The sequence below is a fragment of the Manacus vitellinus genome, unplaced genomic scaffold, assembly GCF_001715985.3.
Source record: "Manacus vitellinus isolate BGI_N305 unplaced genomic scaffold, ASM171598v3 scaffold_9_pilon, whole genome shotgun sequence".
Lineage (NCBI taxonomy): Eukaryota > Metazoa > Chordata > Aves > Passeriformes > Pipridae > Manacus > Manacus vitellinus.
The window spans coordinates 4,376,230-4,391,314 of record NW_021940917.1 but is presented as its reverse complement, the minus strand read 5'-3'; positions in this window follow the sequence as shown (position 1 = coordinate 4,391,314).

The following is a 15,085-nucleotide window of genomic DNA, read 5'->3' as shown; positions in this document are numbered from 1 at the left end:
GCCTGTAAAATACTGAGTATATTCTGCCTCCAAAATTACTGAAGCAGCCATAGAAAATGGAAACCTAGTTGCACTCTGTATATGTTTTCAGCTTTCATGATGAAACGTCATCCTCCTGAAATAATTCTATAGATTGTGTCTATTCAATGTCAACAGGTAATTTTCATTTCCTTTATAAGTTCCTCTAAAGTTACAGTCATATCAGTGCCTTTGAGATAATTAGTATCTCCTAGAAGTAGATGTTTGGCAACTAGTTACTTATATTAAATTTTATTTATATCACAATGTTTTTAATATCTACCTCTTTGTATTTATTCAATTATTTTTAGGAACTTTGCCATGTGCACAACAGATTTCCCACCTTTCAGCCCAGGGTGCTATTTCTGATATGTGGCAGGTAACAGATGACCATGAATAAATGCTTCATACACTGTTTCTTTCTTGGGGGTAGAAATGCAGTGCTTTTGATTAACAATGAAACCTAAAAAAGAGGAAAAAATAAAATATGACAGAAGTGTTCTGTTGAGTGATTCTTCTAGTTCAATTGATGATTTCTACAGGGAAATGCCCCATGAATAATTCAGGTAAGATGGAAGCAAGTGCCTTGCTGACCAGTGACTCAATGAAGAAATCATGTTGAAACCAAAGTATCCTATGTAAAATGCATTATAGTCTTAATGCTGATCTTTAAGTATTAATAAGTTTTGTCCTGTAGGATAACCAGGATGCAGTATGGTTGAACCCCAAACAGGATTCATGTATATCGCTTGTGAAGCTGTCACAAATGCTGTCACGAATGTTTTAAAATGAAATGGAATGCAGGTTCACTGTTGCCTAACGTCGCTCCAGTTCTCAGACAGGCTGAACTGGTTTTTAAGAAAGAGTGTGGTGACAAAATTTTACAGATGGCTGTGGAAATTATAGCAAAGAAACCGGTACTCCACTTTATGTAGCTCTGCTTCCTGAAGAGAACAGGAACTCTTCCTGAAGAGTTAAATTTCCTTGAGTAAATAATCTGAGCAGCAACACAAGCAAGCTCGAATAGAAATATCTTTTTAAAATGATCTATGATAGCTCATATAAGAAATGCACAGTAAATACCAACTCTTGTGTTTTAATTTCCATATTTATTAAACAAATATATTTGTTGTGCAAGTATTCCCTGTTGTGAATGCAGCCTTTAGATGCTTGAGTTATACAGAGGATAATGACTTTTATCTGAGACACTTTGAGGGGTTTAAAAGATTTCTTAGTTTCTGCATTTTCACTGTGGTGCCAAAACCTGCTAACCTGCTAACATGTTTGCTTTATGCTTAAAATGAGATTTTGAAAAGTTAATGGGTTGATTGTGCTATTCCTATTTACCTGTTTTGTTAGGCCAGAGTTAATGCTGCAGTGATGGTGGCTATTGAAGGCCTCTCTGAGGTATGTGCAGCTGGAGACTGCTCCTTTTGCTTCCACCTTACCATTGTCATGGCATTGTGCATGGGCATAAGGACTTCACTGCAGCATGTAGAATTTGTTTCAGCATCCCAGAGCTGAAAATGTGTTTTAATGCGCAGTGACATTCAAAAAGTCATTGCAGTATCTGCAGAAGTTTTTTCCCTTTCTTAGTTGTGTTATCCCAGGAGTCTTACCAATACCACTGACAGGCTCAGCCTTGGCCAGCAGCAGGTCGATCTTGAAGCTGGCTGGAACTGACTCTGACATGGGAGAAGCTTCTGGCACCTTCCCACAGAAACCTCTCCCCTGTTCCCCCCACAAACTTGCCACAACAGCCCAGTACCATGAACATGCACTGCTGACAGCACAGCTGCAGGACAAGGTTCCCAGGCCCAGACCAGCACACACGTGACACAAACAACAGATCAGAGACAAAATTGCAGCTTTACTGAGTGCAGGGATGGCTGAAAAGTGGCAGCTCTGGGGATTCAGGGCACCTCTGGTGTCTATGCTGCAAGAACAGTGGGCAGGCTCTTACCCAAAATGGCCTAGAGATGTCCTGGCGAAGGTCTGTACCCAGTACTGCAGAGGAAGAAAAAACCCCCCAAATTTAGGACCAATGTCAATCTGACCCAAGGAAAAAGACCTTTCTGACTGGAAACTGGATTTCAGAAAAAGGTTCTTCACTGAGAGCGTGGTTGGTCACTGGAACATGTTCCCCAGGGAAGTGGTCATCATGGCACCAAGCCTATCAGAGTTCATGGGGTGTGTGGATGACACTCTGAGTTACAGGGTTTAGTTTTAGGTAGTCCTGTGAGGAGCAGGGGTTTGGACCCGATGACTGTTAGGGTCACTTCCAACTTGAGATATTCTATAATTCCATTATTCTACTACACGTCTAAGGTAATTGGTTGAAATACCACTCTACATTCTTTCCCCATCACCTGAAGACTTAACAGCTCTCTGTTTTTAAACAAGATGACAATTTCTACTTCACGGCATTTGTTAGAACTGATTGTGTATAGCTCTTGCATACTCTCTATGTTTTTTGCAGTGTGCCTTCTAGGGTAAAATAGGTTTTAATTAAACCTACTCAATTTGACAAAACGGATTTTAATGAATCTCTGTAATGCCAGAGATCTTACATTTAATGGCACTTAGAGCATATTGACACAGAAAACTGCCATGACATGTTTATGTTTCAGTGTTCCTTGAAGCAAAAGTCTGTTTTAATAAAACATGACACAGTATTTGTGATGCTGTGATACATAGGTCATTGATTCTTAAGGAACAGTATGACATCATTTTAGGAAAGTGGATGTGATCCTACTGAAGTGTAATGACAGCTTTAGAAAGAGTGTCAGTACTTCAGGCTCCCCATGGCTTTTGATTTCCTTTTAGCTAATTAATTTAAAAAATAGTAATTCCAGATAGCATGTCAGAGTCAACTTCTGCAAATAAAACCCAGGAAACAAGGGCTAAACCAACATAGATCACCATCTTTTAGTGGTGTACATGATTGTACATGATTGAGTATGATTTTTAGTTAGTGATATGACCAAAAATATTTCAGGTAATATGGTATAGTAGTGTTTCTTGATGGGTGAGATGTGGTAACTGGTCATGTGTATACAAGCTGCAATGTAGAGTAGTTAATGTTCAACATGGTTACAGGGTTAGAATCTTGTGATTATGTTTTTCAAGTCAGTGAGCTATCCAGTTAGCCTCAAATGCTCAGTGGAACAGCCTTTAAGTTTGTTCCTGCAAAAGTAAAACTAGCTAATTTCAGAACCATTAAAACATGTGATAGACTTTTGACTCCCTGTGAAACAGAAATCAGGTCTGCAGTCTTGACAGAGGTTTCTCACTCAAGCTGCAATTTATCCATAGCAAAATTGTAATTCTCGTAAATTGCAAGTAGAAACATAATTTGTACTTTAAAAAACATGAGATACTGCAGATATCCCTTCAGGACTGCTTGGATTTTCCAAGCCTTTAGAATTCCTTTGTTGTCTTTTCCTTGATTTTCAACATGTCCTTTATGCTAGGAATTATATTCTAACCTCCTTGGTGTCTCTTGAAACGTCTGCTTCCCAGTGTAGAGCATGTGTCAACCCACCTCTCTGAAACCCTATGTTTAAATATATTTCCTTTGGCTTCTGTCTGACAAGTTGCCACAAAACAGAGTACCAGTTTTCCCCAACTAATAAATTAACAGATTCTTTCTCTTATTTTTTATATGTCTAGTTTTTGTTTGGCCAGACTTAAGAATTGCTTCTCTGAGTCTCTGGAGTTTAATTGCATGTAAATTAGTTCTTTCGTTTGCCTTACTGTGCTAACTGATTTCTATTAACATTCCTTTCCGAGATCCATTTTCTTTACTCCACAGACCTCATATCTCAGTATAAGATTACAACATTTTCTGGTTCATATGCCTGTATCTTAAACTAAAACTGCAACATAGAATTGGTGCTGCTATGGCATCTGTTTTGTATAACCTGTTATGTTTTGAATTTGCTTTTCAGGAAGCTCTCACTAATGTACCTATTTGGGACCTCTTTGGCCTTCATGTATGTTAACTGACAATTTACCAGATCATAACTTCTATAAAAGTGCTATAAAATGCAAGAACCAGCTCAAAATTTGTGCAGTGTATTATAGGAGATGTCTGTGGATGAGTTTATAAGGTTATGTTGGTGCTCTTTTTTCTTCTTATGTAAATTCTGCCCTTGGTTGTCTATATATTCATACACAATAGGCCTTGGCTTTGGTTTGTGTCTACTTCCCTTTTTGAGGAAGCTATAGCTTTGGACATAAGCTCTACATAAACTGGAAACAAGCTTTTCTTTTTCCATTATGACAAAAACTGATGCATTCTAAAGGGGCCCAAGTGTACCGTAGTAGAGATGTAACTGGTATGCACAACACTCAGTGAATTTAGGTATAGAGGTGTAGATATTTACCAAGGTCTTTTCAGAGGTTGTTTTTGTGTCTATTCAGTGTGGTCACAGAAAGCCTAAGCCCTCCTAGTATTGTCTTTCTGAGCTCCACATGCAGAGCACACCCAGTACAGTAGGAAATGTACTTGATCCTGCTGACATGTGCAACAGGACCCAGCTACCACGAGGCACAAATGATGTGTGAGAACAGTAATTTTTCCTATCCCCCTAATTTTCCTCCTGTATCTTTGTAAAGCCTCTTTGGACAATGAGACAAAGATTGTGATGGCCAGAGGAAAGATATGTTAAGGCATTCCCTTTTTTTTTTAAGATGCAATTTTACTGCATCAGAAGTGACTGTAGTCTCACCAAAGCGATGTTATTCCTTCCTTGCTGAGGAGTTTAAACACAGTTTAGTAATGAATGAAGCTGTATTTTTTAAAAAATTTGCCTTACTGTTTGCTAACGTGGTCTAGTACAAAAGCATATCTTTCATTTAAAAGGAAAATTTGGGCTGTGATTTCTCAAAGATCTCAAGGGAATCTTATACATTTGAGCACTAATCCTGCTAAAAGTAATTTATACTACTAATTTGTTTTAATTTGTAGCGTGGGTATAAGATATGCAGGCTTCTGGTGTTTGCTCAGGTTTTTTTTTTGTGTTATCCTGTAAGTAATTTTTCAGTGGAATGGAAATATTTATGTAAAAGTTGACTATGCATGACAATGCTAATGTTGTCAGACCAGTGCCTGTTGTGAATTCCCTTGAACTAAATAAGAGTTAATTCAAGAGAATCTTTAAAGCTTTTGAAAGGTTTCTAAGACCTGTCTGTGGAACTGTCTAAAACTGAATGGACCTGCAGAATGTACTAAATCTGATTAACACAAGATGTAAAGTCTACTTATTTTTCCTTTTTCTGCTTTTAAAATGTTTCTCTGTGACAGTTCATGAATGTAGTAGGCTCCTGGCAGTGACTAAAGGAATTCCAGTTTTCCTGGCCTTTTATTGTAGATCTAGATAGCCTTATGCAGCAGCGTGAAGTATTGTCTTAATACTCTTTGGAGGCCATGGCTGCTCACTTCTGAATGTATGTTAGCACTTGAAGTATTGTTAAAAAAACTTGAGTTCATGGTGTGTATTTTAGGTGTGCTGCTCTTAGGAATGTTGAAAACAAATTTTGATTTTTCAAATAAGAGCCCCTTGCTAAAAGGAATGAGAAATAGCAAATAAATTGATTTGCCTCTTAGGGAATGACTCTTGTGTGGTGATAGAATGCATTGTTTAGTCCAGAAATAGCAGTATGACACTGGGGAACATAGAGATGGTTGAGAAGCAAAATCAGTTCAAGGGAAATGTGTTAGTGAGACATCAGTAAATGTGCAGCTGGGAGGGAAGGAAAATAGCTAGTAAATTTCCCAGGGAAAAGAAAGGAACTATTGAAAAAATGTGTTAGAGGTTTAGAGAGAGAGAGAGTACTAATAGAACAGTGGGAAACTGAATTAATTTAGAAGTTGAATTTCTAAATTGTATGCTGTATTTGCGCATGTAAAATGTGTAAACAATTTTGTGTTTGTGTAAAATATTGTGTGTGATTAGAGAGAGACAGAGAATACATGTACTTTGTCACTAAACTGTACATAAATGAAGGCTAAAATTTTGCTTTGAGTTCTTTTCTGCCTCTTGGTCTATAGTTTCTGGTGTTAGAAAAATCCCTTTTCAGGGCCTGTTGGAGGAACTTTATTCTTAATATATTTTCAAGCAGAATTTATAATTGGAAACCCTAGGCAATTGTTTTGTCCAAAGCAGAAACTCCCTGATGGTTGTTGTGAATGCACAGGGAGTTGTACACAGAAAGTACAATTTTGGAGTTTGTTTCAATTTTTTCCTCTCTTTTTTAAAAATCATTATTTTTAATTATTCCTCTCATACTGAAAATGATGTAATAGTGGAGTTTAACAGCTACTTTTGAATTTCTAATCTCAATGAGTCTATTTGGAGGAAAAGAGAGTCATAGAGCCCCAAGTAAAAGTAAACCTACTCGGCCTTTCATGTCCAACTACTTTTTCGCTGAGACATGGCCAAAACACAGTGAAGTATGTTCTGGTTTGGGTTAAGATTTTGCTAGACACTAACACTTGCAGTGGGATTTGGGTGTGCTAGATTCCTTAGAAAATCCAGCTGTCAAATAGTGCTTGCAACCAGTGTCGAACTTTGTTTCAGTTAAAGCTCAGCAGTGGTGTCTAAGCTAAGGAACACACACAAGTGGCTAAAGGAGAAGCAGCAACAGCAGTTGCAGCTACTTATGACTAGGGAGCAAGAGACATTTCCTCTGAAGGCTATTTTAAGTTAAGCTAAAAATATATAGGAAATATGTGGAAAAAACCCCAACCCTTTAAGATCTTGAAGCAGTATATAGCTTTTTAAAGGGTCTGAATAGTTATGTAGATAATCCACAGAGATAATGGGGGAAAACCAGAGCTGTAAGGCTATTTAGGATTTTGAATTACTTATTCTGGGGAATGAATCAGGAAAATTTTTACACCTTGCTATTTCAAGGAAACTAACGTGATGATTTTCTTCATCTCCGAAAGGAAGAACACATTTTGTCTAAGCAAAGTGTTAGGATTTGGGGTTTTTTTGGTGTTGTTTTTTTTCTGTCTATAATTCAATCCTTGTTCTTCACACAAGAACTGTTTTGCTATAGCAACTTTACTAGCACCCAGTAGAGTTCATACATAGCTCGTAAACAATTTTTTTTGTCTTGTAAACACCTTCAAAGCAAAGATTTAGTCATGGTTGGATAGAACTGCACATCACAGGATCAGCCATTAGACCTGAAGACAGACTAATTAGATGTCTGTCTTTTGCTGCATGATATTAAGACTTAAATTCTAGCACACCTAAAGTTCATGCAATTCTAAGCATCAGTCAATTAGACAAAGGAAAAACAGGTCAATTTTATTAGACCTCATGACTGAGACAGTTGATTACACTGAGAAAACACAGGACTTGGTACTTCAGCAGAAGATTTGCTTTTGTAATTGACTAACTGCTGCCTCCTGCTCTGTTGACCTTCACTAATTTGTAATATTGTCTGTCATTCTTTATCTGCAGTGGAGTGGGAAGGTTCATATGTAAACATCAACACTGTTAAGGTCAGGGAGGACTGCATCTGTCTCTGTAGCCTGTTCCTTTTAATTGTGTGTACAGCCAGACTGCAGGCTTTATGCCACTTAGTTCTGCAGATCTGTCTGCAAATATGCAGTTTTTGTCAGACTGTCACTGTTTTAATAATAATGAAACGAATAACATAACTAGCTATGGATCATTTAAAACCCTCAAAAGTATCTTCTGGTACAGTCCCTGTGCTGCCACAGTGCTGCAGGGGAGTGACATCTCCTGGGAAATGGGTCTGTTTAAGCATGTAGGATACACTAGTTTGCCTTGTGTGATGTGGTGGTATATTCCAAAGGGTCCTGTTGTGGATGTTGGGACACTCTCTTCCTTTGGGGTATCATTGTAGGGGCTGAAACAGAAAAAACTGCCCAAACTTTTACTCTCCAAGGTTGCATAAATACTCTCATGTTGTATTTCCCAGTGTTTTATATATGAAGTGGAAAAGTGTGTCAATGATTACAATGGCCTGAAAAGGCTCCAATGTTATTAGAAAAATGTCTGTTTAGTCTTATTACCAATGCAGCACTTGAATGTTTGCAGTTTTTCAACACATGGGCAGTCCTGCTTTGGCAGGACATGGCAACTAAAGTGCTATAGGATCACTGTTGTTCAGTACTTTCTATAACATCACATTTCTGCTGCAGAATTCTTAAAAGAAAAAATTTCTTTTTTTCTTCCTCTAAATAGTTATGAAGTTTCAGTTCTGTTCATGATATATCCCATATCCTGATGTTTTTTAGCACAAGCTATTTTTTGTAATAACCGTATTAAATGGCCTTATTTTAATTTCATCTCTTTGTTCAACATAGCTTTCTATTTCAGCAATTGATTCTTCTTCCTTTGATGTTTCTTCCTTTCAGATGTTTGCATCCACTTACTTTCTTTTCTCCTTACTTCACCTTGGCTAGGCTGATGTACATGATAGTCTTTTAAGAGTTTTTCCAAAATTCAATTTGTCCTCAGATTCGTCCTCTAGACTCTTATGCTGATACTGCTTAGCCTAAAGCCTATTTTTTATTTTTTAATTGTCTAGTTAAGTATCAGAAGTCTTAGTGCTTTCACTTTACTAGCAAACGACTGTTCCTTCTTTGCCCTGTTATGAAATGGGCAACCCAAACATAATTTTTTACTTCCTTGCTCTATATCCTAGTGAGCTGTCCAATCATGAGCTTCGTTCAAGTATTAGTATTCTGAATTATTTTGTGTGCAGAAGTTCTAGTTTGACTTTTTTTCAGGTTGATTTGCAATGTAATTTGTTTGTATCCCAAAGCTTCCTTGTTTTTGAAACAGTATATGTATGCATTCATAACCCCTACTGACATCATATCAGTCAGGAATAAAACTGACATATATTCATCCTAGTAAAGATTGTGAATGAGAATACTAAATAAGTGTGTTTTACCTAACTCTGTTTTCAGCAAGAATTACAAAAACAAAGGCAATGGATGCTTCAAGGTCTAGTTGTGAAGCAGTCTTGAATGTATGGAAAGATGAGTGTGCTAATGGACAATCAGCAGTTTCACTTTGCCAAAATTCAGTGAAAGTGTTTTTAATGACAGTGACCTACCTGATCCTCCCTCCAGCCTTGCTGCCTCAAAATGATCTTCAGAAAGCAGTGCTAACATGTATAGAATGCTGAGAAGCATTAAAACCCATTCTGCATGTCATGATGACTAATTGAAAGAAACAGCTTGATGAATTTTCTAGTTCAGTAGTCCAGCTTTTGCAGAGAAACAGCATTTCTGAAACAAGGCAAGCTGAGACCAAAAAGTTATTGCCTCTAGCAGTGGATCTTTGATCTGGCTCTGACTGATGTTGCATAGCTGTGAATTCCTCAAGGTGATGAAACATCAGTTCTGAGCTGTATTACTTGTAGATCTGGATGATGAAGCAGAAGAATAATCTGTGTACATATTTAACCCAGCAACTGTCTTACACTGCATTTCCTTGAGCACAAGCTCATGTTTATTCCTTGCATTGTTTTCTTCAGAGCAGTGCTGTTTGTGTATTTGCGAGCCCTAATGGCGATATGTCTTCTTCAGTGTGACCAAGCATCACTCCTGCCTGCTAAGGAAGTGTAGATGAAAGGAAACTAATTGATGCCCTTGGGAAACTACAGTAAAATATTGTCCTTTTGTGTCAAATTTGTGCATTGTTAAGAGTGCTAAAAGGGAGCAAGCATTCCACAGTTCTCTGTGAGCGGAGGAGATGGTGGTAAGATCAGCAATGAAAGATACTGTAAATCCCTCCTGCAGCTAGTGGAGAGAAGGAAATCCTTGAAAAGTTCATGTCCTAATAGTTGTGTATAAATTGCTTGTACTTTCTTGGGTGTTATTTCCTGCAATAGCCAGATGATATTTATCTCCCTGCCATAGTAACATTGCTGTAGTGATGTGCAGATTAAGAGTGAAAGGAAATGAAAGCAAGGTTAGCCCCCAAATGAAAAAGCATTCTGTTTCAAGAAGCCCTTTGTTCCCAGACAGAAGGGAAAGCTTTTTCCCTTTAAACTATGCTTCTTCTTAGTGACAAGTGACTGAAACACAGAGTGAAGCAGAGAGAGAGGTGGGTAATGGGGTTAGTTCAGCTTTTCCTGTATTTCCAAGATTTGATCAAAAACTGATTAAATTATTTGAGGGGAACCAGTTTGTTGTTTTATTTTGTTTTGTTTAATTTTTAACAAATAGTAATTACAATTGATAAGAACCTTGTCACAACTCCCTAAACTTATGAAACGTTGTGTGAGATCTGGGTACAGCATCGGTACAGATTGTAAATAAATATTACATTATTTATACAGTTAGGGCCCCCTGGTGGTTTAGTGGTTAGGATGCGGCGCTCTCACCACCGTGGCCTGGATTCGATTCCCGGTCAGGGAACTCCCGCGGGCAGATGGAGCTCGTCAGCCCTGTAAGGCCATCCATCTAAGAGAAGGGCACTCTAAACAAACCTACGTCCTGAGGACCTCGCTGCCACTGTCCGAGCTCGCTCGGCCCCGGCAGATGAACCTCAGGATTAAAGGGTGGGCTCAGTTCAGCGCACACTGTGTCTCACCTAAAAAATCCACTGCGCAGGCTCGAGGGGTAATGACCTTTCCCAAATCTTCGCTCGCGAAGACTGGCCACGACGATTTATACAGTTCATGTCATCAAGAATAGCTTCAGAGTGTTTTGGAAATGACTGTGGCTTATGTATAAACCTACACAATGCATGGCAGAGGCCAAAAGAGCGTAATGCCATCTTTAAAAATTACTTTGAACTTGCTGATAAACAAGAATGCTTTTATTAGATCATGGTGCAAAGGTGGCACTGGCTAGGGGAAGAGCTCAGCTGGAATTGGAGAGTCAGGAGGTTCTTGGGAGACTGACATTGGGACTGGGAGAAAGGAATCTATGAATGAGGTCTAGTGGGGAAAAAATACTGGATGAAAATCAACAGCTGATATTTAGTGTTATAAACCTCAGAGCATGTGCTGTTAGTGTAAGCGATTAGATTTTCTCAGATAAATCTCCTAAACCCACTTTACTGATTCTTAACATGTTGATTCATTGATTTCCCCATTTGATGTTAATTGTTGATTCTGATTTCCTCACCTTTTTGTCTAAGTTACTAGGAATTTAAGGAGAGAATGTTAGTATTTTAACAATCTTTACACTTTTAGGCCAGAAATCCGCAGCCTCTTTTACATAGAGACAAACACTGATGCAGAGCACTGGACAAGTCATAATTCAGAAAAGAGAAAAACCCACAACAACTGAAAATTTGCAGGGAGATTATGAGAGTAAAAGGGAAACTTCAAATGTACAAGCAATTTTTGTTGTAGTGTGCTGTTTTTATGTAAGTGTTGTCTTGCTCGGCTGCAAGTAAATGTGATACGTTATGGTAAAATGAAATAGTGCTGCTTCTTTATAAATCCAGGGATTAAGTCTGCTGCTCTGCTTCTCTGGCCTTCTCATCCATGAACAGAGGTTTTGAATAGAGGATGCAGCCATGGCCTTGTCTGAGCTACTTGCATTTCCTGAGAGTGTGATATGTTTGTTTCACAGTGTCAGAATACCCCAAGCTGCTGAAGACTCATATTGAGGAGATACTAGATAGTACTGATGGCTGCAGTTATATGGGTAGTTGTACCTGTGATTTTCCACACTTTATGAGCCTGTTTTTAACTAAGTATGACACTTTAGGTCAAATGTTCAACTATGACCCAGGCCTTGTCCAACAGAGTCGAATGGGACTGATGAGTAGGGAGATCTGTTGTCATCATCTCGGTTTCTGTTGACTTTTTTAGTGCAAGGGTGCCTTGAGACATAATATCTAAGAGGTCCAGGATGTGGTTTTTTCTATTTATTTCAGTTTTCTAAGTAGAATCCTACACTTCTTCATTTTAGTGAGTCACCAGTGTGAAACACCCGTATTTGTCATAAGCATTTTCTCTGTAGTTCAATTTGGGCATTGCAGTTCAATTTGGGCATTGCAGATAGATAGATAGATGTAGCCTCCTTACAAATTCTTATTCAAAGAAGCTAAAAATCCTCTTCTTTTCCTTCTACTTTAGTGTCATAGCCCCATGTAAACAAGATGCAGAATTTCAAAGGCTCCATCTTCTTTGATGTAATGCACTGGTCATCCAAAGACTTTTACTTCATTCTTGCCATTGTTAGGGTATCACTCATGACTAACCTACACTGGCTTACCTGGAAGCTGGTGTCACGATAGCAATCAAATGAAAAAATACATATGTAAATATCCTTCTCCTCCTTACCACAAACCTGTATTTAAGCTGTTAATTTAATGACCAGTTTTACTTTATCACGTTGATAAAATCATCAAGGATTTCTCCTTTTATTTTCCCTGTGAAGGCTAGACTTGGCAGGTCTTGGGAGATCTTAGTATAACAGAGATCCCTCTAGTTCAGTACTGCCATCTTATTGGGGGGCTGCAATAGCTGTTCCATCCTCCACTGGACCCACCACTCTCCTTCTGTGTTATATCCAAGTTCCTAGTTTTTCTGGTCTCTTGCAGTCAAACTTGAGACCAAGGATGAAAATACAGTGTTGTTTGTCAGTCTGCTGTTGAAAGATACAGGAAATAAAATACTTGTTTGGATTAGGGTAAGTGTACACTTAAAGGAGAACTTGTTTCATCTGTATTTACAAGACTGAGGAAGGCAGATGGGAAAGAATTCTGGTGCAGTGCAGTAGGCTTGATTATCCAGAAGGTGGCAGCTGAAGTACTCCTTTGCAGTTAGAGCAAAAACCAGCACTTAGAGCAAAAACCAGCCTGTAACCAGTGCAGACCCTGCCTCTCTGCAAGGGAAAAGGCTGTACTTCATTAACACTGTGCTAAACAGAAAAGTGGTAATGAATGTGTGCTTTTATGCTACCACCTCAAGCACCCCTCTCAGCCTTTGCATTAATTCTGAGTATTGCTGTGCAGTGGTATTCAGAATTCAAAGCTTGGAAAAAAGGTGCTTGTTTGCCATTTCATGGCTGTGCCTTTTCTTTTTTGACTGACTTGAAAATCTCTAGATAAATTTTGAGCTTTGAAAGGTAGGGAGCATGGTTTTGGTTTCTTTGGTACGTTTTGGTTTGAGTTCTTCCCAGAGGCTAATGTCCAAATTTGTTGCACTTATAGCACGATAGGAAGTCAGAATATAATGTTCCTCATGACAACAATTTTAATGTTGCCAGTTGGGTTTAAGTGGAGTGAACACAGCTTCCACATGACTAACAATCTAGTCTATACATAAATAAATAGACTTGAAACGTTTATTAAATTTAGAAGTTAACGAGTAAAGAGAAATCAAAACTCAACTCCTGGGGATTCATAGTTTTGATTAAATGTTTGGAGCAGCCAACCCTTCAACTGTACAATTTTCAAAAAGGCAGGTGTTGCAGCAAGTGAAAATACAATTGTATTCTGTATTAAACTCAAACTGACCAAAACCAACCAACTGAACAAACCAAAAACAAACCAACCAAACAAAACCCAACCAAAACCCAAACACCAAACCAAACAAACCCAAATTCTGCTGTTTGAAGTCGAATCTGTACTTCTCCACCAGTCTGGAGGATATCACACTGCTTCTAGGGTAAAGGACTTGTGTCCTGTAAGGTTCTGAGCACTTGCAGCTTCAAGGCCTGCACTTGCACATAGACCTGAAGATGTGTTTAAATCTTTTATATGTTGGAGTAAGACCTCTTTCTGATATACTTGCATACCACTGACACACCCGTGCTATCTCATTGTACAGAATAATAAGTCCACTGAAATGGATGCAACAATAGCAATGCACACTTGGAGAGCTGTAGTATTCAATCAGGCATCTTTTGATAGCCTTGGAAGTGACAACAGGAGTATTTAAGTTCTCTAACAAAGAGGTGGATGCACAGTAAATGTGGTCTTCACACTAAGTTTCTTCATCAGTTATGAGCAGGGTGTGCTTGTCTTGACTTCAGTTATTTGTGAGTGTCCTTAGAGATACCTATAGGAATTAACTGGGACTTACCCGTGGTCCAGAACAGGTGGTTTGAAAGAAGAACTTCTATTGAAGTTTCATGGTTCTTTATAGATGATTTTTAGAGAACAATGTCTATATTTGGGAGAATAGTAGTCATTAAATCCCACCTGATTTCAATTTGTCTTACAGTGAAAGATACATGCTGGTTACACCTGAGCCATCAGCAATGTAAATGGAATTTAAGTGAGACTCCTGAGGCCAGTTCAGGAGAGACAGCATGGATGTATGACATGCATGTTGGCCTCCCTAGACTTCAGGTATATAGTTAGGTCAGGTTTGGGAGACCACTATACTATATGAATTCAAATCTACCTTCAAGGGTAGATTTGTGGGGAAACTGAGGGATTATATCTTCTGCACTACTTCCTGATAGCGCTGCTCAAGAGTGGACATATTTGGCTTTAAGCGGTGGAGCCAGGAACATTGTATATTACTCCAGCCCTAGATTAAACTTTTCTTTGGGCTAAAAGAGATGTCTGGCTCTTCTCCAGTTAATGCAAGATCTCAGAATAAGGTCCAAGAAATTACTGTTCAATTACTGAATGGTTTTTCATCCTGGTGGCCTGGTTTATCTAGCTCACTTGCAAATTCCCATTGGCTTCTCAGCACACTTTTGTAAAGTATGTTTCTACTTGGCAAATATTGGTATCAGATTAAATGCTTTTATGTGAAATATTTGTTGAAGGTCTACAGAACGGCACCTGTGTAGCAAATTCATGAAACTCACTGTCAGTATATCTTTCTTTGAAGTATCCTCTCCACTAAGCTCATCCCCTTTTTCCTCCACTCTCCAGTCTAATGGGAAAAAAACCCCAGAAAAGTCTCCTCCAAAACCACCCTCCTTGTCCCTTATCCTAGTTCAGAATGCCTGATGTCCCAGCAGGATGAAACTTCAGTGCAGCATCCATCAGCTGTGCTTTGCACAGAAGCTGATTTTTTTGCAATCAAGACCTGTTCAAGTACTGGTTAGGAGACAAATCTAGACGAATCCTACATGCCCTGTAGTCTA